Here is a 7,499-nt window from a genome sequence, read left to right on the forward strand (position 1 = left end):
TCTCACGAGAGCTCGTGAAGAGAAAAAAAAAGTATTTGCTTCGTTAAATTGCGCCTCTAGTGGACAAACTTTCTGGAAGTCCTGATATTAAGTCTTTGCATTCATTCAAGAGTTTTATTCGTCAAAAAAATCCATAACCCCATTGTAACACTTTTTTTTTTAAATGACCAAGTATAATAAGGCTATTTTAAGAAAATAAAAAAATAAAAAACTGTAAATTAGCTTTATTAAAGAGACAACAGTCACAAAGTGCATCACAATAATTACATGTCATACCATTAATCTATCTATGGAAGTCATTGGCTGCAATTAACCGGGATAGACATCCATCGGACAATGAACTTGGACATCTATCACTGCCAATGGTACAAAAAAATACAGAAAAATATGTTGTTGTCTTTATAGATCACCAAAAAAATAGCTATTTGTTTTGACTGGTACAATTTAGCATCCTTCTTTATATTGAAATTGCATTGATGAAGCACAATATATCATACAGGCTAACATATAGAGACATACAAATACTTAAATACTTACACTCATCACATCTATTCACAAGAGTTATTATTGAGGTACATGACAAACTGGGAGCAAAATTTGATTTCCAAACAAGATTGCTTTGCTAAACCTATTTTATAAAGCCTTCATATTTCAACACTTAAGCCTTCACGGAGGTCCTGATTTAGATTTATTCCTTCAAATGGTGTATTATACATTTACATATAATCAGCTGTGTGTGGTGTACCTTATATATGGCGTCCCCCAAGAAGAAAGCAACTAATGGGTGGTCCATAGATGTTTTTTCCATTCATCTGCCGATCCATCTGTGATGTCATTTATGTAAAAACTGGCAATAAAGAAAAAAAACATTGCTAAATAAGTCAGTATCCACAAATCTTAAATGTCTACCTACATTGACAATTTTGTTCATCAGAAAAACTTCCCAATAAAGCGAGCAAAAAGAACAAAACAGAATAAAGCAGGAAATAAAAAAAGGAAAATATTTGACAAACATCACAAGAAAAAAGTAACAGCAAAAATGTCCAAAGAAAACCAGAATAAAACACAGGAATGACAAAATAACTCCATATAATATGCAGTACATTCTTAAAGTATAATATTGCACAGTCCATAAGAGCAGTTTTAGTTGTACATTAAACGCCGCCACAGATTTTTTTGGCCATCCTACTAAACGAGATTGGCGTAGCCATATTGGTACGAAGCCCTTCTCAGTAGATCCTGATCAGGAACATCCAAACTGACATCACCGGGGTCAAAGCCAAGTCCGCCGAGGGTGCTGTACTTGTGCGTTAGCGCCGTCTGGCTTTCTTCCTGCTTGGGAAAGACGGTCACCAAGTATTCCTCCGAGTTTTCTGGAGCTCTCGTTTGAGAATACGACCAGCGACCGTCCATTTGAGTGCGGGCGGCTTTGGCCGTGTGACTCGGGTACAAGACGGCGTCAGCGTTTAGGGGGGCACTTCTCATTCGGGGGGCCCTCAAGTCAGCCGTAACCTCACCAGAAGGATAAGGGGTCTGGAACTCTAGATCCGAACCTCTACCTCTGGGGACGTGATTCTTCCCGGTGAAGTCGTCGATGTTGAGGTCCGAACGGGTGACGTCCAAGAACTGGCCCGAGTCCATCTCTGTGGAGTTTCTGGACCTCCCATCGAAGAAGGAATGTTTCAAGTCGTGGTCCAAGTCAAGTCCCGGCAAGGCCACCCCCGAGCCCCCGTGCAGAGATTTCCTGAAGTTGACAGCGGACTTATCCATGTCCAGATCGGGAGTTCGAAACTTGGCATTGGTTCCTGGCAGACTGGCGTCTGGTCCGTTCAGGCTGATGTCATCCATATCCAAATATGGCAGTGTTGGTTTAATATTTGGGCCTTTTATGTCAGGAAAATTGAGGTCCGTGTCTGGTAAACCTCCATTCAGGTCCATATCGTACCCTTTGGGGATTTTAACATGAGGTTTCTTGTATTTTACTTCTGGGGCTTGGAGGTCTACCCTTGGGGCTCTGAGGTCCAGGTCCGGCAAGTCCGCTTTTGGGGGGTCCCATGAGCCTTTGACTTTTGGTGCTTTGAGATCCATGTCCACGTTGGGTGCTTTGAGTTTGCCGTGATACTTTGGTGACTTCAGATTTGGTCCGGACAATTCCACATCGGGCACTTTTAAGTGGGGCTTACTGTATTTGCCGGATGGTCTTCCGATATTTACGTCTGGTGTGTTAATGTCAAAATCCGGACCGTCAAAGTCGGGTCCATGCATGGTTGGCAAATTGCCTTTGGGAAGTTTTACTTTGGGCATTTTCATTTTAGCTTTGGGGGAGCCGATGTTTACATTGGGAGTGTCAATATCAAGGCCGCCTTTCAGTTTTGGTGCCTTCATATTTAACTTTGGGGCCTTGACATCCAAATCAGGACCATTGAGGTCCAACTTTGGGGCATTCAGGTCGAGTTTGGGGCTCTTCAGGTCTAGCTTTGGCATAGTAAGGTTAGGTTTTTTGAATTTCCCACCAAGATCCATGTTTGCTTTAGGGGCTTTCAAGTTTAAATCAGGGGCATTGATGTCTAGATCTGGTGCATCAAGATCAAGTTTTAGGTCTGGATTTTTCAGGCTCCTAAATTTGGGCATCTTCAGCTTTGGAAACTTAAATTTAGCCTTTGGCGATGGAATGTTGAGGTCTGGAGTTTTCAGATCTAATTTGGGGGCTTTAAGATCCACATTGGGTAAGTCCAGGTCTGGAGTTTTCAGATCTAACTTGGGAGCTTTAAGATCCAGATTAGGTAAATTCAGATCTGGAGTTTTCATATCTAATTTAGGAGCTTTAAGATCCAGATTAGGTAAATTCAGGTCTGGAGCTTCGAAGTCTCCTTTAAGATCAGGCATTTCCAGATTTGGCCCTTTGAGGCCTAGTTTAGGACTTTTAAAATTAAGTTTAGGCATTTTCAGATCTGGTCCATTGAGGTCTAGTTTAGGACTGTTCAAATCAAGTTTGGGCATGTTTAGATCTGGTCCATCCAGGTTGGGAGATTGGAGGCCCAGTTTAGGACCATTGAGATCAAAATCAGGCATATCTAAGTTTGGCTTTTTTAACTTGGGTGCATTAATGTCCAAATCTGCATCAATGTTGGGGCCCTTCAAGCTTGGACGACCAAATTTGGGCTTTTTAAATTTGGGCATCTTCAGTTTGGGCATGTTGAGGTCTGGAGTCTTCAGATCTAATTTAGGTCCGTTAAGATCTGCACTAGGTAAATCCAAACTAGGGCCTTTTAGCTTTGGTGCTTTGAGGTCCAGATCTGGACCGTCAATATCTAAGTTTGGGCTGTTGATGTCAAGTGTGGGCATATTCAGTTTAGGCATTTTCAGGTTGGGTGCATTTAATCCACCACTGAGATTAGGACCATTAAGGTTGAGTTTAGGGGATTTGAGATCTAAACTGGGATCATTTACATTTAAATCAGGCATCTTCAATTTTGGTTTCTTCAATTTCCCATCAAGATCAACATTTGGCATCCCTAAATCACCTTTAGGACCTTTAAGTTTTAAAGTGGGTGTGTTGATACCCATGTCTGGACCATCAAAGTCTGCATCAATGTTAGGGCCTTTAAGACTTGGACGACCAAATTTGGGAATCTTCAGTTTAGGGAACTTAAATTTGGTTTTTGGTGAGCCAAAGTCTGGTGTTTTTATATCTAGGTTTGGTGCTTTAAAGTCTGCGTTTGGTAAGTCCACGTCAAGTCCACGGATTCCACCTTTCAGTTTTGGACCGTTTAGGTTCAGATCGGGGGCATGAATATCTGGGAGATCCAAATCTGGGCTTTTCAGGTCCAACGTGGGCTTCTTAAGATTGAGTTTGGGCATCTTTATGTCTGCTCCGTTTAAGCCACCACTGAGATTGGGAGCATCCAGATCCAGATGAGGAGAATTGAGTCCTAGGTTAGCCTTGGGAGATTTGATTTTGGGTACATTCATGTACATACCATCAAAGTCTGCATCAATGTCGGGACCTTTAAGGCTTGGAAGACCAATTTTTTTCGCATTTGGTAGGTCAATATGCGGTGACTTCAAACCCAAGTTGGGGGGCTCAAGATTTGCGTCCCATTCGGGACCATCAATGCTACCTTTGAGCTTTGGAGAGTTGAAGTTGAGATCTGGGGGGTCAACATTTGGCATTTTCAGTTTACCTGACGGCAGGTTCAAGTCTGGGCCTCTGAAATCCAGGTTGGGGGTCTTGAGACTATGTTTGGGTATCATAAGATCAGGTGTATTGACTCCACCTTGGAGATTAGGACCACTGAGGTCCAGATCAGGAGCTCCAAGGTTCAAATTAGGCCCATTCAGATGATAATCAGGGATATTTAAGTTTGGCTTTTTAAATCTTCCATCAATATCAAGATCTGGCATCTGGCCTCCAAAGTCACCTCTTATTTTTGGATTGTCTGGAACCCCAATAGTGGGCAAATCAAACGTGGGCATGGAGAACTTTGGAGCCTTGTACTTTGTAGAAGGGACCTTGGCGCGAGCTGATTGGGTAGAAGCATCGAACCCTTGGAGTTGTGCATTCGGCATGTTAAAATCACCTGCTTGGTCATCATAATCATAATCATTGAATCCAGAACCCTGAAGACTCAATCGCCCCTTTTGACCATTCAGATTCATCTCGGGTGCTTTTAATTTAGATGAGCGTCCAGCCAAGTGCACAGCAGGTGCTGTGTGGTAATCGTCTAAGTCGAACTCGTCGAATTCGTCAAAATCGTCAGAGCGGTTGGACATTTGAAACCTTCTGTTAGTGCAGGCGGCGTCCACTTGGTCTCCGTTGAGATCAACTCCAGGTCCGAGTTCGCCGTAAGCTCTGTCCAGACTGGCGCTAACGCGACTGTTGGATTGCTGTGGCACCAGGAGGCGTTGACCCGCTTTGCCCTGACCCGTGCCCATGGGTGGGAGATTGAGGTTGGCCCCTTGCCCAAAGGCTCCTTGGGCGTAGGCAGCGTAGCTGGAATCCGAGTCGGCGCTGTAACGCCTGAGCATTTGGTTAGGATTCATTCGTCCAAAATCCACGCCCAGACGGGGTAAATCTGAGTCGGGATTGTTCTTCATTTTGGCGTTGCGTGGGAGAGATTGGACAAAGTCTCCTATACTCTTGTCGTGGGCAGAGTTCTTATGCATGAAGCGCTTAATTTTGGAATTGTAGAGTTTGCTGTAAGAATCACGCAGCATCTGAAAACAGACGACAGAGAATTTTTTGAGATATCATCAGAAATCAACTTAGTAAGAACATTTGGATTTGGTCATTTACTGGCTAACCAGACTTTTTGCATTAATCTCAAAATCCAGTTATCGGATTAGCGTCAATATTGGCAAAAAAACTCTTGAAAGGAATAAGATGGGAAGTCCTCAATGGGTTGAATGCAATTGAAATGACTATTTTACCATTTCTGGGTTGGCGGATATGTGGTTGAGATTTCCCACACTCTTGCTCATGTTGCTCCTGGTGAGGACTTGGATTTTGTCATCATACGGTTCCATCAGTTTCAGGACTCCCATCACCTCTTCCTTGGAAAGCTGGTCAAAGTTGATGGTAGCCCCAACCACTTCATCTCCTAATCAACACAAATCCACAATGACATCATTGAAAAAAAACATGGAATACCATCAGAAGAAAAGTTCATCTTTGCGGGAAGCTTTCAATAGTGACAAAATGAAGACAAAACTGACAAAAAAAATGACTTTTTTGTTCTTTTCAAGGTGATCCAAGGATGGGCACTCACCTTCTCTCAGCTCACGATTGGCTACATCAATGTCCTCAATGTTGGAAATGACCAACGCTCCTAGCTCGGATCGCTCGAGCGTCAGGGCCTCCGAGAGCCGCCGCCTACTTTGGTAATAGGCCTGTGGAATATATACGAATATACACATAAATATTCAAATGTCCTTGTCATTTAAAGGAAGCCTAGGAATTGGGAACGGTTGCTACCATTGATTGTGGTGTCCCCCCCGGTCGCCGTTAAGTGTTAATCTGTTGGAAAGCACACAGAATTATTGTAGAAAAATAAAAATACAAACATTACTTGTTAAATGATCATAATAAAATTTCTTATATATCAACATAAAACATTCATTATTGTTTTTTTGAATGGCAAACAGTAAGCCAGCATCGATTATTAGCGCAACAGTTGAGCTAATTGATACCAAATTGAACAAATAATTTAAACATGAGAGAATTTCAATCTAAAATTTAAAATTTTATTTAAATGTCCAACCAAACCTATTAATAATTACTTGCTAATTTATATTTAAGTGATTACGTCATATAAAAGTGTCTGTGAGTATTAATTTTTAAAAAGAATAGCCGCGCTAGCGTCCAGTTATCCGATGTCAGCTGGGATAGACTCCAGCACCCTTCAACCCTAGATAAGCAGTTTTAAAAAGGAGTGAATGGAAAAATGTTTAAAAAAAACAAAACATTGAATAATAAAGATATTGGCTGATTCCAAATAGCCGGATAGCAAAATTGGCAAAAACAAAACCCTGTAAGAAATACATGTTTAAAACTTCGATGTAAAAATGAGTGCGTGACTTTGATAAGGTGAATAAGCGGAATTAAAAAAAAGGGCGAGAAGAGGAATTTGGGTGAATGAATGACATGGGAATCCGGCTCTCGGCAGGAATGCGTAGCGGAGGAATGTCAGTCGGGAAAACGAGTTTATCAGGAGCGCTGCCGTGTTTTTCGGGCGTTTCCCGACGACTTCGACCTCGGCGGCTCAATCGAGAGTTGTTGTTGTTTTAATTGACTTAGTCGTCAATGAGCAGAGTATGTGCACTATGCGTCTCAGAAGAAAAAAAAAGGGGGAATATTTAAGAACACTCCTTGTGGTTGGAAGAGGTTTGGAAACATTCCTCGCTTAAGCAAGTATGAAGACTTTGTCAATCAAAGGTTGACAATGTTTTTCTGCAAGATGGCTTCTAGATTGAACAATTCTAATCTTCAAATTAAATCAGAATGATTAATTTAGATGAAAAATATTCATACAGAATGATTTTCTAGCTAGTCCCAATGAAAATGTGTAATACAATAAATAATAATAAAATATAAATAATGAATGTGTAAGTTGTTTTCAATATTTTGGTTTCACATCAAAATTGTGCCCATTTTTTTTAGATTAGAATGTAAAAACTATTTTTAAGTTATTTTAAGTCTTTTTTTATTGTTCTTTGTGTTAGTGACAGATTATTAATAGTGCAATTGTTTTTTTTTTCATTTTGTAATCAAATCCCATGAATGCTTGCAAACTAACAATTGAACAGTCAGATTTGTGCATTTGTGCAAAGTACTTAAGAGTACTTACATCAATATATGCAATAGATACTATACATTTTATTGAATGGACATGCTCTTAAATGCTGTTTTTTGTAACTCTTAGTGTGTTTCAATAAAATATATTGATCTATTTTTAACTCACAAAGCATAATCAATGCTCAAATCAAATATTGCCTTCAAA

This window comes from Stigmatopora nigra, chromosome 6 (assembly GCF_051989575.1).
Source record: "Stigmatopora nigra isolate UIUO_SnigA chromosome 6, RoL_Snig_1.1, whole genome shotgun sequence".
Lineage (NCBI taxonomy): Eukaryota > Metazoa > Chordata > Actinopteri > Syngnathiformes > Syngnathidae > Stigmatopora > Stigmatopora nigra.